The following is a 22,986-nucleotide window of genomic DNA, read 5'->3' as shown; positions in this document are numbered from 1 at the left end:
ATGTGCTTTTCCAAGTGGCAGCGCTCTGGGTGAGCTCCTTCATATACATGTAGTATGGTCCGGGAGTTGCTGTGTTCATTTCAACATCTGTAGATCCAATCTAGACCAAAGCAAAAAGACAAGCAATTGCACAGTATAATTTTTATTTGTATACTGCCAATACCTCATTCGAAGTCCACAGCCGTTCACAAACAATGACAAACTAATATAAGGTGCTTGGGAATAAAACATCCCTAGCTGTCCAAGAGGCTCCCAATCTAACTAAAACACCTGAATAAACAATTGCTTACATACTATGGCAAGGGTGTCAATGTCCCTCCTCGAGGGCCACAATCCAATCGGGTTTTCAGGATTTCCCCAATGAATTTGCATGAGATCTGTTTGCATGCACTGCTTTCATTGTATGCTGATAGATCTCATGCATATTCATTGAGGAAATCCTGAAAACCCGACTGGATTGCGGCCCTTGAGGAGGGACTTTTTAAAAAAAATATATATAATTCTTTATTTGTATTTAACACCAAAACAAATCAAGAAATAACTTCTTGTTCAGAATATTGAGAAAGATATTACAATATATAATAAACATATATAAAATAAAAAGGAAATAGTTTTTTTTAAATCAATCTTTAGTCCATTATATATATATATATATATATTCAAGAATCTTAGTGAGTGAAATAAGGAAAATGGAATCACATCCAATTAAACAACAAAATCGCAATTTCCTGACTGTGGTTACAGGAATATCTTTAAATATTAACTTAATGTTATTAGATCCCTTTCAGGTGTTTCATAGAAAGAAATCCTGTCAGCTGAGATGGTTCAAAAATATATATGTATTTGATCTATATTTTACAATACATTTACATGGGTATCGCAGAAAGAAAATGCCCCCCACTGTTGCTACCCCTGGTTTAAGGAGCAGGAACTGACGTCAATGTTTTTGGGTTTCCTTCGTCACATCTGGGAACATCTGTATCTTATGTCCAAGAAATTCTTTATCTCTATTTTTGAAAAACAATTTCAGTAACCAATTTTTATCAGGTGTTAATACCACTGTAAGTAAAAGAGTAGCGGGTTTTACTAATTCCTTGAGAGATGTTTCCAAGATTGATGTCATGTCCATTTGAGAATTCTGGTTTTGTACCAATGGAGAAGATTCTTCTTTTGTTTTAGTCGGAAGATGGAATACTTGTAGGAAAGGAGGAAGCATATCTTCAGGAATATTTTGAGGAGGGACTTTGACACCCCTGCACTAAGGAATTAAAAAGAAGACCAAATACATTCAGTAATTAAAAAGATTACTAATAAAGAAAACCAAATAAAAAAACCAAAAGAATACTAAATAAAACGAAATAATCGCCTCCTATTCTCAGGTCTATTTAGTGATATTACAAAGGCACTTTGACGGAAGCAGAATGGTTTGGGTTATTTTGGAACTTGAGGAGAATTAGAAATTATTTTGATCATTATCAATTTCATTTGTTAATTTAGTTTTTGTTTTTATCGCTAATAGATTACTGTAATATTATTTTGGGGGGGGACTATCCAAAAAATGATATTGCGCAAATTGCAAACTTTGCAAAGCACAGCTATTAGGCTGATATTTGGATTGAAGCTAGGATTGTTTACATTTTTTGGTATGGTGTTTGAATGTACGTCAGGGGGAGGTACCTTCTTATATGCCTCCATCGTTGTGTTACTCAGAAACTTACTTCCTCTTTTACAAAGGTGCACTAAGCGTTTTAATGCGTGATTAGCATGCCCTAAACACTAACGCGTGCATGTTATCCTATGGGCGTGTTAGCATTTAGCACGCGCTAATCACGCATTACAACGCTTAGCGCACCTTTGTACAAGAGGGCCTAAATTATATGATCTGAGACAGTACTGTCCGATTTCCAGAAGTGAGAGGATTAAAATATACCAAAATATTTACTTCTGCTTTAGCTTATTAAGCTGCTAAACTCTGGAGAACTTTGCCAAATCAGATCAGTTTAAGGAGTGATTATAAGATCTTTCAAATGGCCTTGAAACTCATCTCTTTAAGATATATGTGTTGAAAAAGTTATAATTCTTTTTTTTTTTTTTTTTAATTGAAAGTTAATTGAAATTTTACAAATACAAAAGTATAAAAATAAAACAAAACAATAAGCTGCAGATACCAAAATATACCTAATAATATGCAAAATATATTATAGTTAATATACAAAGTAAAGTTAATTAGGATTTACATAAGTCCTTACATATTCATCAAGACGGGCCCAAATTTTTATGAATCTGGCTATGAGAGGAGACATGATTGAGACGTTTAAGTATATTACCGGCCGTATCGAGATGGAAGAAGAGATTCTCTTTCTCAAAGGACCCTCAGCCACAAGAGGGCATCCGCTCAAACTCAGGGGCGGGAAATTTCATGGCGACACCAGGAAATATTTCTTCACCGAGAGAGCTCCCGGTGCAGGTGATCGAGGCAAACAGCGTGCAAGAATTTAAGAGCAAATGGGATGCCCATGTGGGATCCCTTAGGGTTAAGCCAAGGGAACCTGTCACCGGGAGTGGGATCTCTAGGATAGTAGACTTGGGGGTGGGTCAGTAGAGTGAGCAGACCTGATGGGCTATGGCCCTTATTTACCGTCATCTTCTATGTTTCTATGTTATTTTGTTTGAAAAATGTTATTATTTCCATAAAGACATAATTCTTATTTGATGTTTTTATTGTATTGTATATTGTTGTATTTTTTTATGTTAACTACTATGAACTTCTTTGAGATATTTGCGGTATATAAATAAAAATTGTATTATATTGTTTTCACTGGGCAAGCAGCTATAGCCTGCTTTGTCAACAGCTTGTTCAGGGTCTGAGGCCCCGAATAGTGACCCCCATCTTTGGCCTTGCCAGTCTGTATGTGATGTGATTGATTTGTCCAGTGTGTGTGTGTGTGTAAGGACAGCTATGATACTGGGATCAGCTACCAAGATCTGCAATGTCGCTTGTCAAACATGGCTGTACTTGGCGATAGGGTTATTGGCGTTAAGTGCGTGTGTGTCTATGTTTATAGGGGATGGAGACCCAGAGTAGAATTTCTTGACGGTTTAGCTCTTTCCGAGGGGGTCAAGTGTTTCTCATGTAGGAGCATGTCACACTCGTGTAAAGGCTTTCTCTCTTCTCCCCTTCTCTCATTCAGGAGTGTTGCACTCATTTGAAAGCTTTCTTTGCTAGAATGCTGTTTGGTCCTTCCTTGCTGTCTATAAGAGCAGGTCGCCTTCATTTGAAGGCTCTCATTCTCATGCTCTTTGAACCCCTTCTCTCATTACGAATATCACACTTATTTGAGCCCTCACACTCTTGAGCCTCTTTTCTCACTTGTTAGTAGAGTGTTAGAAACATAGAAAGATGACGGCAGAAAAGGGCTAAAGTCCATCAAGTCTGCCCACTCTACTGACCCATCCTCTTAAGTCTATACCCAGTGACCAATTCTTCAGATCGACCCTCGTAGGGATCCCACATAGGCATCCCATTTATTCTTAAAGTCCAACACGCTGCTGGCCTCGATCACCTGCACCGGAAGCTTATTCCAACGGTCAACCACTCTTTCTGTGAAGAAATACTTCCTGATGTCGCCATGAAATTTCCCGCCCCTGAGTTTGAGCGGATGCCCTCTTGTGGCCGAGGGTCCTTTGAGAAAGAAGATATCATCTTCCACCTCGATACGTCCTGTGATGTATTTAAATGTCTCCTGTGATGTATTTAAATGTCTCAATCATGTTATACTCCTTGGAAGGCTCTCTCACGCTCAAGCTCTTTGAACCCATTTCGCTCACTCATTATTTATTTATGACCTTGCTTAAACCTAAGCGGTTTACAAAAATACATAGCTAGCTATCAAACAACATACAAGGCCTTTAAACTCCTTATAACATTATTCCTTAAATAAAAGCTTCCATAAACAAAGTAGTTATCGAAACCTTTTTAAGTAGTGTGTTAGCCTCCTTGGAAGATTCTCTCACACTCTTTGAACCCCTTCTCGCACTCATTACTAGAGTGTCATTTGAAAGTTCTCGCCCTCTCACACTCTCTCAGCCCCTTCTCTTCCTAATTAAGGGCTCCTTTTACAAAGCCGCGCTAGGGCCTTAACGCGCGGAATAGCGCGCGTTAACTAGCCGCTACCGCCTCCTTTTGAGCAGGCGGTAGATTTCCAGCTAGCGCACACTAATCCAATGTTTCGATAAAACCGCTAGCATGACTTTGTAAAAGGAGCACTAAGTGTGTCTCTTTTTGAAAATTTGGGACCTCTATATTCAAAATCTTTCCTCTAGAGCAGTGTTCTTCAACCACCGGTCCATGGACCAGTGCCGTTCCACAGAAATTTCCTGCCGGTCCACAAGGCCAGCACGTGCATCAGGCCCAAAACAGTGTTCTTCAACCGCCGGACCACGGTGCGATTGATGCGGCATTATCTTCGAGCTAGCTCCCTCTTTCTAACTGATTCAGTGCACAAAGCCACGTTGCAACGTCAGAGGGAAGGCTTCCAGATGAGGCATGGGACGTACAAGGTGCAATTAGTACTATAATGGGGGAAGGGTCTGGGGTGGAGATTGGGTAAAGATGGGCGGGGTCTGGCCCACAACTTAGCCCAGTGTTCTTCAACCACCGGTCCACGGACTGATGCCGGTCCACAGAATAATTCTTTTATTTCTGCCGGTCCATAGGTGTAAAAAGGTTGAAAAACACTGCTCTACAGCACGAAGTATGATTCTTAATGTTGTACATTGAAGCTTTGGAAACAATCATTGCATTCCAACACCTGGTAATTTGTGTCACCTTCCATTCTGGGGAGGGGAGAGAATAGGGAGAATGATTGTAATTTGTTTGGAAATATTTGAATGGTATATTTGTTTAATTCATTCAATACAATGTTATAATTGGTAATAAAAGGAATGGGGGGAAGTAAGGGGGGAAGGGAATAGGGGGGTGTAGAGAGGAATGAAATAGGTCATATGGAAATATATTTTGGAGGAATGATAGAAATATGTATGGATATATTATAATTGTGAATCTAATTGTAATGAATATCTCCTTGTATTATTTTATTGTGTATATATATATATATATATGATTCCTTCAATAAAATGCTATAAATTAAGTGTGTCACATTTATATGAAGGTTCTCTAGGGTTACCATATGGCTCCAGAAAAAGGAGGATGGATTGAGACATCCAGGTTTTACTTCACTTGAAAGCAAGGGAAGTAAAACCTGGATGCCTCAATCCGTCCTCCTTTTTCTGGAGCCATATGTAACCCTAGCTCTCTTCCCCACCCCTCCCTTCTAATTAGAGCCTCCCAGCCAGTGCACTGATTCTAATCACTGCTTTCATAAGGAACAAACCTAAGAAGAGAAAAGCCAAGGGGTCTGCATACATTACATCCCCCTGTCATATCCCTTTTCCTTATACCTACAAGTACATGGGCTTTGAAACCTGTGCATGTGTGGAGAGCACTTTTCAGTCTTTTTGTTTTAAAATTCTTTATTAGTTTTCCAAACTTACCAAGTGCATACAAATAAGCATACAGATATAAACAATTAACAGCACTTATATTTGCACAAATATTAAAAATGAAATACCCTACATCCTCCCCCCCTCCCTTCCTATCTGGATGTGTGTGGAAAATTAAGGAATTCCGAGAATTAATTAATAATTCTACAATTTAACAAATGTTTCTAATGGACCCCAGACTTCTTGAAACTTTTTATTCTTTCCCACCTGTTCCGCATTCATTCTCTCATACCTGTAATATAAGCACAATGTTTCCTACCAAAAGGAAAGGTTTAACCCAGGGGTGCCCACACTTTTGGGGCTTGCGAGCTACTTTTAAAATGATCAAGTCAAAATGATCTACCAACAATAAAATTTATAAAACACAAAGCACTCAGAGAAAATGTTAATTATCATTTATATTCCACGAGTTTTCAAAAAGGTCAAGGCAGATGACTTTATGCAATGTCACCTCAGTAACAACTATAGAAAAATAGACAAATATACCCCATCCCTTTTTGCTAAACCGCGATAGCTGAATGCCGTGAGCTGCTCTCGATGCTCATAGGCTCCCTGTGCTACAAAATATAGGCAGCAGATATAAATTCTCAAAACAGACACATTTTAATCACTAAATTGAAAATAAAATCATTTTTCCTACCTTTGTTGTCTGGTGATTTCATGAGTCTATGGTTGCACTTTATTCTTCTGACTGTGCATCCAATATTTCTTCCCTTCTTTCAGCCTGCTGTATGCTTCCAGACCTCATTCCCTCCGCCAACTTTTTCTTCCTCTCTCCCTGCCCCCTCCCCTTTCTTTCTGTCTCCCTGCCCCCCTTTCTTTCTGTCTTTCTCTCTCCATGCCCCCTTTCTTTCTGTCTTCCTGTCCCCCCTTTCTTTCTTTTTCCCTTCTTTCTTTCTGTCTCCCTGTTCCCCCTTCTTCTGTCTCCCTGCCTGCTCCAAAGCCACTGCCGTAGCCATCAGGGAACAGGGCTCCAAACCACCGCCGCCCCAAGCTCTCCCTGCTTCCCCACACAGAAGCATCGGGCCGACCAGATTTCCTCTCCCTGGCGTCATTTCTGAAGTTGGAGAGGAAGTTCTGGGCCAGCCAGGCAGCGATTGGCTGGCCCTGAACTTCCTGTCCGACGTCAGAATTGACGTCATAGAAACATAGAAACAGAGAAGTTGATGGCAGATAAGGGCCATAGCCCATCAGGTCTGCCCACTCTACTGACCCACCCCCAAGTCTACTATCCTAGAGATCCCACTCCCGGTGACAGGTTCCCTTGGCTTAACCCTCTAAGGGATCCCACATGGGCATCCCATTTGCTCTTAAATTCTTGCACGCTGTTTGCCTTGATCACCTGCACCGGGAGCTCGTTCCAAGGATCAACCACTCTCTTGGTGAAGAAATATTTCCTGGTGTCTCCATGAAATTTCCCACCCCTGAGTTTGAGCGGATGCCCTCTTGTGGCTGAGGGTCCTTTGAGAAAGAGAATCTCTTCTTCCATCTCGATATGGTCGGTAATATACTTAAATGTCTCGATCATGTCTCCTCTCTCCCTACGTTCCTCAAGTGAGTACAGCCGCAAATTTTTCAGCCTTTCCTCGTACGATAGATCCTTGACATCAGGTGGGGGAAGTTGGTCGGCTCGGCGCTTCTGAGTTGGGAAGCAAGTAGAACGCGAAGGAAACGCGATCGACCTTTTGGGCACCCCTGGTTTAACCTGTCATAATTTTTCCAGTTCCTGGTTATCATTTGCATAGCAACTCCCATCATAACCAAAAGAAGTCTGCTTTTATATTTGTCAATTGGATTTTTACGTCTCAAATAAAACCACCTCGTGTGTCAATGGCATAGCAACACAGAGAATCATATTAATCTTTCCCCATATTGATTTCCAGAAATTGAGTATCAAGGGACAGTGTAAAACAACAAATGATCCAGTGTCCCTATTTCAAGACGATAATGCCAGCATCTATTAGACTTTGAATTATCCAACTTTTGTAAACAAACTGGGGTCCAAAAAATTCCATATAACAGAAAAAAACAAGTTTGTCTCATAGACGATTCACTTTTCAGTCTTTAAAATATCTGCAGGTAACTGTTTAATTACCTGGAGCAGTTCCTTTGAAAAATTGTTCCGTAGTGCCTCCTCGCTGTCTGTATTCTTTCAGTGTCGCAAGAGAAGAGCATGTAATTTTTGCTGCCCTTTTCATCTGAAGAGCAATAAGCCACTGAGATCGTTCTAGATTTATATTCCATATACACCCTTTGAAGAAAACGTCATTCAGTCTCTCACTCTTTGGGATGGTCCACAATTGGCATCGCTACACTGTAGAAGTGTTGGGAGATGTTGGTGAGTCATCGTGGCACAATCACAGAGATGCCTTGGGTGAACTATCTCAAAGAGTGAGATTTATCATGCCAAGGAGTGAGATTTTTCAGACGGTATATCCAGGGTATAAATCTAGAATGATTTAAGTGTAGTATTGCTTTGCAAATGATACTGGCTTTTCTTTGGAGCCTCTACTATTTAGCATTTCTATGGCGCTGAAAGCGATGTACATTTCATTTTCAATAGATGGTCCCTGCTCAGTAGAGCTTACATTCTAATTTGGACAGACAGTCAGGATATCTCAGGGCTGGGGAGTTTCTAACAGAAGGAATAATGAGATGAGTAGCGATTTCTGACGGTGAGTGGGCGTTAAGAGATGAAAGCGGCTTCAAAAAAGTGGGCTTTTAGCTTGAATTTGAATACTGCTAGAGACGGAGCATGACGTATTGACTCTGGCAGCCTGTTCCAAGCATATGGCGCAGCAAGAAAGAAGGGACGGAGCCTGGAGTTGGCGTTGGAGGAGAAGGGTACAGAGAAGAGGGACTTAGCTTCTGAAAGAATACAAAGTGGGGAGCATTTTGGGTAACTTTTTTTTTCGGCTGAACATTTTCTTCCACCCAGTAGTTAAAAAGTATGTACATCAGTTTCACAGCAGTAAGGGAAACTAGTAGGAAGGTGTGCTCAGATTTTTGCCGACTGGTTGGACTACACTTCTCCCTCTGTATTCACAGTTTCAGCATTCGCAGTTTCGATTATTCATGGTTTTTAGCTTGCTGGCTCCTCCCCTCAAATTACATCAGTTTGCATAGAGAAATCGCTGATTCCAAGCGTTTACAGAGAAAATCGCTGATTCCCAGCACTTTCTTCACTGTGTTTTGCCTTTCCTTCAGGAACAGGCCAGGTCTCCCACCATGTTATTCGCAGTCTCACCACATTCACAATGGTTTTTAATAGAAAACAGCGAATAACATATGAAAAAGTTATTTGCGGTTTTTCTGTATTTGCGGTTCTGTCAATCCCCTATCACAGCGAATAGGGAGGGAGAAGTGTACTTGGTTTACTTCTCGAAGGCTTCCCTCTCATGACAGTAGTGATCAAGATCAGTGCACAGGTACAGCTCTGATGAGTGAGCAATAGAGCTCAAAGAGGGTGAGAGCGAGAGAGCTTTCAAATGAGTGAGACTTGGCCTCTCTGCAGTCATACTCATAACATTCGCTGCCAAGGTGTGAGAACTGCAGCAAGTTGGGAGGGAAGGTTTTTATGGGGCTGGGGAAGGGCTTGATGTTGCCTTAGCTTCTGTGAGAGGGGATTCAGTAATTTTACTTTTGTGGAAATATGACTGGGGAAACTGCTGGAGTCTCAACACTTTCCCTACCTCCAGAGAGATCTGCCTAAAATACAGAACTGAAGCAGAGTGGAGGGGAGGGCAGGAAGCCATCTGTGACCAGAGGGTGAAACAGGAAGCCGCAGATGGCTGGGCAGACCCAGGGTAATAACAGAGGGGGGGGGAGGTAAGGAGGGGCAGGGGTCAGAGGTCAGCAGCAGTATCTTGCTGAGTTTTACCGTTTTCCCCAGGATGTGGCAGAGAGTGCCGGTGTCGCGCTTGAGGCTGCAGCTCACTGGTGATGTCATATCCTGCCATTCGGGAAATGCAACAGCAGACTTTCCCAAAGCAGGTTCTTTCTGGTGGGGGTGGGGAAGGTTCCGTATCTCAGCTGATCACCCTAGGCCATCGTGCAGAGAGAGATGCAAGCAAGAAGATTTTTTCGGTGACTATTGCCTAGAATTTGAGATACATCGTGACCAATGTGGGTCCAGCCCTGGAGTGGGAAAGAGATGGGATGGGAGAAGAAAGATTAACTGGGACTTGGATCATCCTTTGCAGGCTAGAACTCTAGGGGACCCTCAAATAATGCTCAAATGGAGATGCAGATCAAATCTGAGATCCCCTTCTGCTCACTTCTGCATCCCACTCAGATACTTGTGAAATAAGCCTTCCCTGTCGTCTTTTGAATTATATTTTCCCTATAGTACTTTTTTAAGTTCTCTCTTGCAGTGGTGGGGGTTTGTAAGTCTCTTTGTGTGTAAAAAGTACTCAGATGGAGGCAGAGGGGAAGTTAGCAGTTCTCTGGCTCAGCTGTTCTCTTTTCGATTACCTCTTCCCTTTTTTTGAGGACAGGGCAGGAAACCAGTCTCCCTGAGTGGAGATGTAGCCTAATGGTTAGTTAGTCCAATGTAGCTCTTTGTGACTCTGGGCAAGTCACTTAACCCTCCGATGCCTTTTCACCCTTTTCACTGAAAGGGTGGTTGATCGCTGGAATAGTCTTCCACTTCAGGTTATTGAGGCCAGCAGCGTGCCTGATTTTAAGGCCAAATGGGATAGACACGTGGAATCTATTCACAGAGAAAGGTAGGGGAGGGTCATTTGGGTGGGCAGACTAGATGGGCCGTGGCCCTTATCTGCCATCTATTTCTATGTTTCTATGTTTCTAGTGGTACCTCAGAATCCGAATGCCCCAGGACTCGAACGACTTGGAATTCTAACTTTTTTTTGTAGTAAATTTTGTCTTGGAATCCGAACTCTGCTTTGGAATCCGAACGCCCTGCACATTGTATGTGTATGTTTGTTCCCCAGAATCTGAATGCTGCTTTGGAATATTTGTTAATATTTTACCTTAAAATCCAGTGTATTTCCTGTTAAAATTTGAGTTTGTGGGACCCAGGAATGGATTAATCCAGTTTCTATTTTTTTCAATGGGAAAAATTGTCTTGGAACTCGAACGGGGTTCTGGAACGGATTAAGTTTGGATTACAAGGTATCACTGTATAAAACTTTGACTGTAACCACAGAAAGGCTGTATATCAAATCCCAACCCCTCCCCCTTCCCAAGCTCTCTAGTTGTTGATGCTGTGTTGGGCAAATAAAATATGGTGAGTGGTCCCAGTGGCCCACTTCATTCTACTGCCTTTGGGAATCAGGAGAGATGGAGAGGTTGGAAGAGTAGAGAGAGCACTGGAGGAGGGGGGGCAGGAAGGGAGGGAAGGAAGGAGGGAGGGAGGATTTGGATAGAGGGTTAGAGAAGGAGCTAGACATTTTACGGTTCATTGAAGGTGAACAGTTTTATTAGTATTTGCTAGTTTTAGCTATTATATATGGAAGAATAGGATAGATTGTATATATCTTAATGGAAATATAGGATAAGATGTATATGTTGTAAGATGTTGGCGTATGCTATGAATATGTATGTTTTCTACTGTAACCCGCTTAGGTGTTAAGAGGGGATGAAATTTTTTAAATGACATAAAATGCGAGGCAGTGAGAGAAAGAGGATGGAAGAGGAAAAATGGAATGCCTCACCTGTGCTATACTATATTATATGCTTGTGCGCCTGTGTATATGTGCCCTGCTATACTGTTTTTGTAAGGGGTGCTGTGCTATATTTTGTGTTTGTGTGCCTGTGGAGTGCTGTACTGTATTGTGTATGTTCTCTGCAGTAGCCTGGGGTGGGAGGAAAATTCAGTTCATGGTACCCCCTCCCCCCCATCGGACTCATAATTTTCCCTCTGCATAAGGAAGTCTGCTCTTTTGAGTCTCCAGTGAGAGTCTTAGTCACACATTCCCAGTTAGGGACACAGACAGAGGAAGAGAAAGAAGAAGACTGAGGAATAACATAGAAGCATAGAAATATAGAAACATGATGGCAGATAAAGGCCAAATGGCCCATCCTCGGTTATCTCTTTCTCTCTCTTAGAGGTCCCATGTGCCTATCCCAGGCCCTCTTGAATTCAGACACGAAGGACAGACAGAAAGGACAAAGAGATGGAGAAGGAGAGAAGGGAAGGAAAAGGAGATGTCAGCCTGTACAGGTTCTAGTTGGCCGAAGAGCATAGGTTTCTCCAAGATCCTCCCTGGGGAACTCTCTCTCACTGTACAAGATTCTGGGAGTCTTCTGCCACCAGGTCTCTCACTAGTAACTTCCCTGTCACTGTCCAAAGCTCCACTAGGTCCTTCTGAAAGGAGTACCATGTTAACTTGCCAGTATCTGGAGCACCTCTACCATTGGCTCCCTCCCTCTTCCCAGGGGGCTTCTCTTACCATGTGTGGGTTATCCAGTAAGAGGCTGGAGGGAACTTCCTGTCACTTCCTAGGGTCTGCGACGTAATCTGCTATTATGTCTCTCTCCAGTGACTTCTTTGTTATTCATCAAGGTCCTGGAGCTTCTCTCCCCAGTGAGCGACTCCACAGGGGGACACCAAATCACTTTGGGGCTAAGGCTTCCCTGTTTCACAGTCCCTCCCTGGGAATTCCTTGCTGATACCCAGTGGTCTGGATCTTCTCTACAACGAGGTCCTTCCCTGGGAGCTCCCTCTGGCAAAGTAGGCTGTAGCTCGATGTGGTGACAGAAAAGGGATGCTAAGTGAAGGAGATGAAACCATTGACTATTTTCTTTTTAAGCAGCTGACTACAGAGCATCTGTTGTGGGTGTTGGGTGGTTCCAGCATAGGAGGATGTGGGATCCTATCCCAGGGCGCACTTTACCACCACCCAGATATCTGGGGCTCATCTGCTGCTGGGTTCCTCTTTGTGACCTTTCTATTCCCATCCAGGGCAAAGCTGAAGAATAAAGGGACACTTGGGACATTCTGATTTAGGACTCATGCATAGGTTTTAGGCTTCCCCAGCGCCCCACTCAGAAAGTCTCAGTAATACATGTTTAGCCATCAGAGCATCGTGCTCCAGACTGCACAAGAGTTGTGCATACATTCAGTAGCAGAGCCTGTGGCTGCAAGCTACAGTTACCATATGGCTCCAGAAAAAAGAAGACGAATTGAGACATCTGGATTTTACTTCCCTTGAAAGCAACGGAAGTAAAACGTGGATGTCTCATTCAGTCCTCCTTTTTCTGGAGCCATATGGTAACCCTATGGAGTCCAAGCCCTTGTGTTCAGTAAAGGATGGGATGCAAGAGGCAGACCTCCACGTCCCCTGGAGATTAATGCCAGGAAGTGGTGTACTATGGGTCTGCAGCACCTGGAGCCAACATTTACATTTGTGATCCCGCCTTCTACAACAAAAGCCACATTACAAAGGTCCCATGTTTTTGTGTTTAACCTTCCAGTGCCCCCTGAGGCTGATGCTTGGGAGCCACGGCCCACTCCCAATCCTCCTGTCAGTATGCCATAGTGCCAGGCATAAAGGTGCCCCACGCTCATTCCAAAAAGAAGTCCTGGTGTGAGTAGGATTGCCATAGGGTAACAGGCTACCCATTCCAGAAGGGATACTTTTTGATCAGTCCTGGATTTCTACCAACCTCATCCTGGCGCATTATAGGACCTGCAGCACTGATTTCAATAGATCGAATCATTGAAATCAGTGCTGCAGGTCCCATAATGCACCAGGATGAGGTTGGCAGAAATCCAGGACTGACCAAAAAGTTTCCCTTCTGGGATGGGTAACGTGGTCACCCTAGATTATCAACTGGCTTCAGATTTTCCTGACAGGATTGATCCAGTTCTGGGTTTACTCTATGACAGGCAAAGGGACTTGTAATTTTTTTTTATTTTTTTTTTTTTTGGGGGGGGGGGTTAAATTGAAATTTTAAGTCATAATAGTGAAATAACATAACATTATACCATAGATATGATATAAATCCAAACATAACAAAAAATGTAAGTACAGAAATGGAAGCAGGGCATGTTACAGACAAGCTACATTAAAACCTGTATAAATCAGTGTTTTAATCATGTTATAACTAGTCAAAACATATCAAACTCGTAGCACAAAACCAGCTTAAAATGTTAGCATAAAAATATATCGTCAGGTATAGTAGTAGAAAAAACCCAAAAGGGGAGGTCCCCCAGTAAGCATCACATAACAACAATTAGCCAAGTCAAATTTTGAAGGGATGACACAGACAATAGCCTTAATACATCAATGGTCAGTAATACAATAAGACTGAACAGGGTCCCATACTTTGAGAAATGTACTGTAGAATTGTGTTTTTCAGCTATAACACTCTCATATTTGGTTGTGGAAGATAACTGTATTCCACCATACAACATATTCCACTTTAGATAAGTCTTTTTAGCAGTGTAAAATATTTTTAATAGCCAAAAATAGTAAAATGTTGAGCAGACCATGATGACCCAGTATAATGATCTTAAGATGTAAAAGAGCTTTTATATTCAAGATGGATGAGATGGTGTTCCAAACATTATTCCAATATACAGTGAAATATCATGTGAGATAATGTTCCTACAGTTTTCTTACAAGACCAACAAAGATCAGAAGTGTCCTATGAGAGTTTGACTAATCTATTTGGGGGTCCAATGAGATCTATGCAAAAGGAAGTATGTCGACTATAATACCGCTCTGGATCGTATAGATTTAAACGGGTCCATACCTTTTGCCAGACATCATCATCTGCCTCAAATTTCAGTTCAGAATGCCTTGACCTCATCAATTATGATGTAGAAATAGAAGAGGTCTGTTTTAGTATTGCATACCATTTAGAAGCTGCACCTTTTGAGCATTAATCAATTTAGATTGTAAAAGAATATCAGGTGTGGATTTCAATTTAGTTGGATCTGGGTAGTTCACATGTATACTGTGTCATAATTGAAGCCACATGTCACGTTGATTAGACAAGAGGCCATATGGATATGGACTTGTAATTCTGATTGCCTATACATTTCCTTAGAAAAGCAGGAGGACTGCAACTCCCTGTATTCAATGGTGTAAATCCAGGACTGGATCAAACTGGTTTGGGGACTCTGCGGCCAGCTGGCAAGGCTAGGTGTGAGATAAACTCTTCAGAATTAAGGGTGGTGCACTCTCCTAAGAGCAGGTATGGGAGAAACGCAAGCTGAGGAATTTGAGGCGAGTTACACAAGTATTTCCCTATCTCCTGAGGATTTGAAATCTAAGGTTGTACTGGAGACAATCCAGGGTTGTTACTTGCCCAAAATCACAAGATGCCACAGTGGGATTTGAACCAGGCTTTCTGGTTCTCAGCCCACTGCTTTAACCATTAGGCTCCATGCCTGATCCTAACAGATGAGCACTTCTTTAGAAAAGGCCCCAGTGTTTCCACAGTGTAAACTCATTACCTAGAACAAAGGCGCTCTGCCCTCCATTCCCCATGAGAGGTAAGGTGAATCAAATGAAGGCAGGAACTGTCTCCCCCCCCCCTTGCTAATGACAGGTGAAAGATAAACTTCGCTGGAATGAAGGTTTCTGGCCATGTCTCGACTGGATAAAGAGAAACCAACAGCTCTATAATTCATATAAACTGTTTGTAACTTATCTTCTTATATTATTTTTCTTTTGTTCGCTTAAATGTAATCTTAGACCTATATTTTGAGGACTTGAGTTGGGTTAGTTGAAAGAATTTTCTTTATTCTTTTTAAACAGGTCTGATTATGATTTATATTGGATACAGGTCACATCTTACTATCCACCCATGCAAATGAAGGGAAATGGCATGCATAAGTAGGAAGCCATCGATTCCCTAAGCAGAAGAAGAAACACCGATTGGGTTTTCCGATCCAAAATGAAGCAACTCTTCAGGACCAGTCGCTTACTGTCCTTGCCGACTCTCCTGCTCTCTTCCACCCTGAAATCTCAGGATCAAGGTTGCATATATTCTGCAAAAAGCGCAGTATGAGCCCATAGTTTTAACCTGCGGGTTTAAAGCGTGTTCTGTTCCATAATCTGGCTGCACATAAAGCGTGGCTGCACAAAAATTGAAATCATTCCTTTTAAAATGTCCACTCGTAGGGCCAGCAAGTAAATTGCAGCCACCCCTTCCCTTTTATTTTGAGTTTGCTTATGAGAAGAGCTAGTGCATGTGCATACGCCAATTGCATCTGCAACCAACAAGGATCATCTGCGCATGCATCTCGATCGCTCTGCAGCGATCCATGGGCGTGCATCCGATCAGATCATTTGCATGCAGAATCTGTTGTGAATCGGTCACTCGGCAAAACTCGGCCAAGAATCACCCAACAACGATCCAGATCTGTGAGTTTAGTGAATCTAGGCCTTAGAGCCCGGTCTCGGTGCAGTTCTTTTTGTGCTTCTGGGTCCCAAATATTTATTCTCTCTGTTTTTGCCTTCCCATTACCCCCATGGTAAATAGATGGTATCAGACCATTTCCTTTGTGCTTGGCAGGAAATACAGATACAGTTCCTGGATCACAGCAGGGAGCAGAATCAAGATACATCACAGGGGAAGACAATACCTTGCTTTGGAAGTACAGCCTCCTCTAGGATGGAAACAGGCAGTAATTAGCCATGCATTAAATGCAATCCAGTAAAACTGTCTTCCCTACCTAATATTTGTTTTCATGCTGCTGTGTAGGCTTGAGGGGGCTGATAGTGAGCCAGACCCTCCCTGTACTTATCAGACTCTTCCAGTGGTGGGAAAGGGTGGGTATTATTTCACAAAGACTGTAGAGACTGGTGCAGCTGTTAATATGCAAAAAGGCAGAAAACACAAAGGCAGGTCTTCTGGGCATCTTCCAGCACAGCTGCAGCAACCTCTGGCAGCAGCTGCTCCAGGCAGTCAGCAGAAAAACAGCCTTTGGGTGGGACAAAATGCTTTGAAAAGAGAAGCAATATGATCTTTCCTTTTACTATGGATGCCTTTCTCTCTCTGCTGGGCAGTTCTTGTATATAATCTCTGTTCTTCCCTTACCTGGCCTTGGGTATTAATAATTTCCCCCCATCTATCCCTTCTCTCTCCTCCTATGACTCAAGGGCTGCTGGCACCCTTACCCTGGTGATGTCTCTTCATTCTGGAAGCAGACAGGGCCTAGTTTTATGGAAGTTGATTTCTCCTCCTCCCAGTAAGGATAAAACCGTCCTGCTCCCAAAGCACCAGTGACTGTAGGCTGACTGCAGGGGAACAGAGCCGGGTGGGAGTGGGAGAGCACGCTGAGCAGAAAAAAGGCTTTCACAGCCAAGATGAGATGGAGATTAATCCAGTCAGTGCTCCTAAGCTTCTTTGATGAAGGGAGCCGCAGCTGAAGCAAGCCCAACATGAAGGTGGTGGGGGGTTGAGAGCAAGTGGGTCTTGAGGGAAGACTAAGATGAGACCACCAAATTCTTCCTTGGCAAACCTGGAGGACATATATAAGCTGTACATGTGTCGAGAGGACCCAGCAGGTGGCTACTGCATAGGAAATCTACAAGGGCGCAAGAGTTTTAAAGAACATTTTCTGTTGACTTTTCATAACCCTTTCCCACCATCATGTTGCATCAAACCCTTTATCATTACATCCCCCAGCCCCCATATATTACTTCCTCTTTCAATAGACAGATTTCAAAGACTCGCCCGCAAGAGCAGAAGTGTAAGCGACACCTCGGCCTTTGAGTTGGAAGAGTTCTTGAGAGAATGTCTCGCCTCACTGTAAACCCACAAAATCTTAAAATAGACTTGTCTGCTTCTTGACTTAGCGCTCTTCACACTTTTTCGCCTGCTCTTGGAGGTGAAACATCTGGGGAGTAGTTATTTAAGAAGCCGGTACCATTCCTGGACTGAGCTGGGATTAGGGCTCGCTTTCTGACAATTGTAAACTAGACAATATTACTGGCAGGGGCATGATGTAAAGAGAGCACACCAACATGTCTCCTATGGAGTTATGCAAGTGGAGAGGAGGGTTTTGTGATCCTATCTCATCCACAAGGAGCTTAGAACTCAAGTTTTGAGCTGTGAATTGGTTTGGGGTATGAATTCATTTTCTTTAGAACATAAGAATTGCCGCTGTTGGATCAGACCAGTGGTCTATCGTGCCCAGCAGTCCGCTTGTGCGGCGGCCCTTGGTCAAAGACCAGCGCCCTAACTGAGACTAGCCCTACTTGCGTATGTTCTGGTTCAGCAGGAACGTGTTTAACTTTGTTTTGAATCCTTGGAGGGTGTTTTCCCCTACGACAGACTCCGGGAGAGCGTTCCAGTTTTCTACCACTGTCTGAGTGAAGAAGAACTTCCTTACATTCGTACGGAATCTATCCCCTTTTAATTTTAGAGAGTGCTCTCTCGTTCTCCCTACCTTGGAGAGGGATAACAACCTGTCCTTATCTACGAAGTCTATTCTCTTCAGTACCTTGAATGTTTCAATCATGTTCCCTCTCAATCCCTCTGCTCAAGGGAGAAGAGGCCCAGTTTCTCTAATCTTTCGCTGTACGGCAAGTCCTCCAGCCCCTTAACCATCTTAGTCGCTCTTCTCTGGACCCTTTCGAGTAGTACCGTGTCCTTCTTCATGTACGGCGACTAGTGCTGGACGCAGTACTCCAGGTGAGAGTGCACCATGGCCCGGTACAGCGGCATGATAACCTTCTCCGATCTGTTCGTGATCCCCCTTCTTTATCATTCCTAGCATTCTCTTCGCCCTTTTTGCCACCGCCACACATTGCGTGGACGGCTTCATCGACTTGTCGACCATAACTCCCAAGTCTTTCCTGGGAGGTCTCTCCAAGTACTGCCCCGGACATCCTGTATTCGTGCATGAGATTTTTGATACCTATATGCATCACTTTACACTTATCCACGTTGATCTTCATCTGCCATGTTGATGCCCATTACTTGAGCCTGATTATGTCATGTTTCAGATCTTCGCAATCCCCCTGTGTCTTCACTACTCTGAATAACTTTGTATCGTCCGCAAATTTAATCACCTCACTCGTCATACCAATGTCTAGATCATTTAGAAAGATGTTGAAGAGCACGGGTTCAAGCACTGAGCCCTGCGGCATCCCACTGGTGACGCTCTTCCAGTCTGAGAATTGTCCATTTACCCGGACTGGAAGAGCGTCACCAGTGGGGTGCCGCAGGGCTCGGTGCTTGGACCCATGCTCTTCAACATCTTTATAAATGATCTAGACATTGGTACGACGAGTGAGGTGATTAAATTTGAGGATGATACAAAGTTATTTATTCACGTTTCTATACCGTTCTCCCAGGGGAGCTCAGAACGGTTTACATGAATTTATTCAGGTACTCAAGCATTTTTCCTTGTCTGACCCAGTGGGCTCACAATCTATCTAATGTACCTGGGGAAATGGGGGGGGGGGATTAAGTGACTTGCCCAGGGTCACCAGTAGGGTTTGAATCTAGCCTATGCCATTCGTTTCAAAGGTATAACATGGGAAGGACATGTATTTGTATTATTGTAAGCATTTGTGTAGCACTGCAAGGTTAATATAGTGCTTTACAGAGACAGCTTCTGCTGCTTGGAACTTACAGTCTAGTCATGACAGACTGACAAGGCACATAGACCAAAAAAAAGGCAAATCAGAGGTTCTGAGTTTAATATGGCAAGGCCATGATAGGTCATGAGGAGGGGGCCAGTTTTTCATCGAAGAAAACTGTTTGGAGTTTCTCATGCCGGTTGTGGAGCCCCCAACCCCACCCAGTATGATTTTTTTTTTTTTTTTAGACTGTTTTCAGTGAATATGAATGAGAGAGGCTTACATACATTGCCTCCATTACAGGCATATCAATCTTATACATATTCATTGTGAATAGTTTAGTGGTTCTCAAACTTTCCTGGGGGCTCCCCAGCCAATCAGATTATCCGGATTTTCACCATGAATATTTATGAGAGAGACTGGCATGCGCCACCTCCACTCTGTGCCAGTTTCTGTCATGATTATTCATTACTATCAAACAGCAAACGTTTGGAATTCTCTTCCCACAGTGATCCAAACTATTACTGAATATACCACTTTCAGAAAACAACTGAAAACATGGCTCTTCACAAACCTCAGTGAGGGATGCAATTTAAATTAGACTCCACCAAAGATTTACCCTATAAAACTAAAAATAACCACTATGAATACAATATTGTTAACTTTATGTGCTTAAATGTCTGCTGCGACAGCAATCCTGACTGTTATTATGTATTGCAGTGTATCACAAACACTGTGCTGCGGTGAGATTCTGGGTATGCCGTGAGACGCCAGCGAGGAGGAGAGGTGCCGGCTGATTACCTACAGAATGTGCCTCTGGTAGTGAGAGGCACGTCTTGTAGGCAGTCAACCAGCGCCGTCAACTCTCATCCTCTCTGTGCCATCTCTTTTCACCCCCCCCCCCCCCCACCCAGCGTACCAATTTTAGGTTGAGCAAGCTCAGGGCCCCGTCTGGAGAGCCTCCAGGCATTCATGGACATCGACGTGATGACATCACACATGCACATGACATCATCATGTCAATGTCCGCGCATGCCCGGAGGACCTCGAGCCGCGGACCTGAGTTTAGTGTGCCGCGGCTTGAAAAGGTTTGCAACACACTGATGTGATGTATACAAAGTGCTATGTAATAATATTTGTAACCCGCCTAGAACTCCTCCTACCTTAGGAGGATCGGGAGGGATATAAGATGATAAAATAACATTGTGGATCTCTGAATACCTGACTGACTTGGAAGCTGCCAGGATAAGTTTAGGGACACTGGAACAGTCTGAAAGCCGGCATCAGTACATTTGCCGTGCTACTGTGTGGCTTTGTAAAAGAGGCCCAAAATGTTTTGTTCTGGTTCTAAAGTACTGATAAATATAACTTTAGATCCAGAACAAAAGTATGTGTGTATATATATATATATATATATATATATATATATATATATATACATATATATATATATATATATATATATATATATATATATATATATATATATATATATATATATAAAAGTACAAAGAAATAAATTTAGCACATATTGTCTTTTTTTTGTCTGAAGCTGGAGTTGGAAGGGGAGATGCACAGAACTCCAATGCTAGCCTCAAAAGTGCTGGAAGAAAATGGGTGTAGCATTGATTTTTTTTTTTTGCTCAACCCTAACAGCATGCAAATTATATGTACGGTGTTAGTGTTGAGCATTGGTCGGTAAAGGACTCAGATCTTCTTGGCGCATGCCTCAATATCTGCACCGCACATGGCCAATGAAGGGAGAAGCAAGAAAACGGATCTGCAGGGGGTGGAAGTAGGAAGTGATGGGGCAAGTGTGGTGGGGGGGGGGGGGTGAGAGAAAAAGCTGCTGCTGCCAACAGAGGAGAGGTTAGGAGGCAAACGTGGCCAGTAGCATAGTAAGCAGAGGCAGGGTGTGTGGGCTACCCCAGACACCAACTTGGCGGGGGCACTGGCGCCTCTCCTCTTTGCACCCTGCTCATTCCTGTTGCCCTGACATCGCTGCGCCCCCATATCTCTTTACAACTTTGCCAGTGGTGAGCAGGCTGTCCTACACACTGCTCGCACTGGCCTCGTCCTTCAAGTTTCAAGTTTCAAGTTTATTAAATTTTTGATTGATCGCTTTGTCATATTTTCAAAGCGATGAACATTAATACAAAGTAATAAGAGTGGATACAAAATTACCTTATTAAAACAAAATAAAATTAAAATTACATATAATCTCAAACATTAATTATCGATAATCAATAAATTTATACTATATACATACTTGACATGACATGAATAAAAGGGAAAAGGGATAAGAAATACAAAATTCAATAAAAGGAGGGGTAGGGTCAAAACATGAGGTTGGGAATTAAGATTGATGCATCATTGTGTTCTTATTTATAAGTACTTAATCGAAAGCGTCTTTATAAAGGAACGTTTTTAGGTTGATCTTAAATTTATCAATATCTTGTTCATTTCTTAAATAGATTGGCAAGGAATTCCATATTTGTGGCGCTGTAACTGAAAAAATGAATTGTCTTCTTGTATTTATAATTTTAAGAGAAGGAACTGTAAGTAAATGTTGTTCGTTGGATCTTAATGATCTATTAGTAGAGTAGGGAATTAGAGTTCTATAGATAAAGGCCGGAGTTTTATAAAGCATTGCTTTAAAAGTGAGCAGACATATTTTATAAGTTATTCTGTGCGATACTGGAAGCCAGTGGGCATTTTTGAGAAGTGGCGTTACATGATCAAATTTTTTCTTTTTTGTTATTAGTTTGATGGCGGTGTTTTGAATTATTTGTAATCTTCTTATTTCTTTTTGTGTAATCCCTTGAAAGAGGGCATTGCAATAATCAATTTTGGAAATTATTAAAGAGTGCACCAAGATATTTAATGATTTAGAAGAAAGATATTGCGAGAGAGAACGTATTTGACGAAGTCTATAAAATGAAGATTTAATGATATTGCTTATATGTTCATGGAAGGTTAATTTGCTATCAAATGTCACTCCTAGAATTTTAATACTGTCAACTATTTGAAGAGGAATGTTTTTTATAATAATAGGAGTAATAATTTTAGAAGTTTCTTTCCAAGGAAAAAGTAATGTTTTTGTTTTTTCAATATTGAGGGCCAACCTATTTCTATCTAACCATTGATGAATTTGTTCAAGTTTATTATTTATTGATGTAATGTCTGAAGTACTGTTGGGATCTAATGGATGCAGAAGTTGAATATCATCCGCATATGCGTAAACATGAAATCCTATTGATTGACAAACTTCCTTTGACATCACTTCCTATGTGCAGGGCCAGGAAGTGGCAGGAGGAAGCCTCAGCTGGCGCAAGCAGTGGCTAATCCAGCCTGCTTCATGCCAGCGAAGATGGTAAAAAGGTACAAGACAGTTCATAGAAACATAGAAAGATGACGGCAGAAAAGGGCTTTAGCCCATCAAGTCTGCCCACCCCATTAAGTCTGAGTACTAATGACCTAGTTCCTTAACTTGACCCTCGTAGGGATCCCACTAGGATGTCCCATTTATTCTTAAAGTCAAGCACGCTGGTGGCCTTGATCACCTGCACTGGAAGCTTGTTCCAGTGATCTACAACCCTTTCTGTGAAGAAATACTTCCTTACGTCACTATCAAATTTCCCTCCTCTGAGTTTGAGCGGATGCCCCCTTGTGACCGAGGGTCCTTTGAGAAAGAAGATGTCTTCTTCCACCTCGACACGTCCCGTGATGTATTTAAATGTCTCAATCATGTCCCCCTCTTTCCCTGCGTTCCTCTAGAGTGTAGAGCTGCAATTTGTTTAGTCTTTCTTCGTACGAGAGACCCTTGAGCCCTGAGATCATCCTAGTGGCCATCCGCTGAACCGACTCAACTCTAAGCACTTCTATACGGTAATGTGGCCTCCAGAATTGCACACAG

At 42.4% G+C, this 22,986-nt stretch overlaps 1 protein-coding gene across 3 annotated transcripts in view; it reads left to right on the top strand.

Moving 5' to 3' along the window:
* SIPA1 (signal-induced proliferation-associated 1) overlaps positions 1 to 22,986 on the top strand; it is a 116,134-nt gene that overhangs the window by 12,291 nt on the left and 80,857 nt on the right. Inside the window, exon 1 of one of the 3 annotated variants that reach the window (XM_033955913.1) lies at positions 14,611 to 14,727. The exons of the other annotated variants lie outside the window; for them this stretch is intronic. The gene's annotated coding sequence lies outside the window, so the exon portion shown is untranslated. Of the gene's footprint in view, positions 1 to 14,610; positions 14,728 to 22,986 lie in introns of those variants that run through there. 3 annotated transcript variants of the gene reach the window in all.

Source organism: Geotrypetes seraphini, chromosome 8, assembly GCF_902459505.1.
Source record: "Geotrypetes seraphini chromosome 8, aGeoSer1.1, whole genome shotgun sequence".
NCBI classification, from domain to species: Eukaryota; Metazoa; Chordata; class Amphibia; order Gymnophiona; family Dermophiidae; genus Geotrypetes; species Geotrypetes seraphini.
This window is presented reverse-complemented; position numbering and strand designations above follow the sequence as displayed.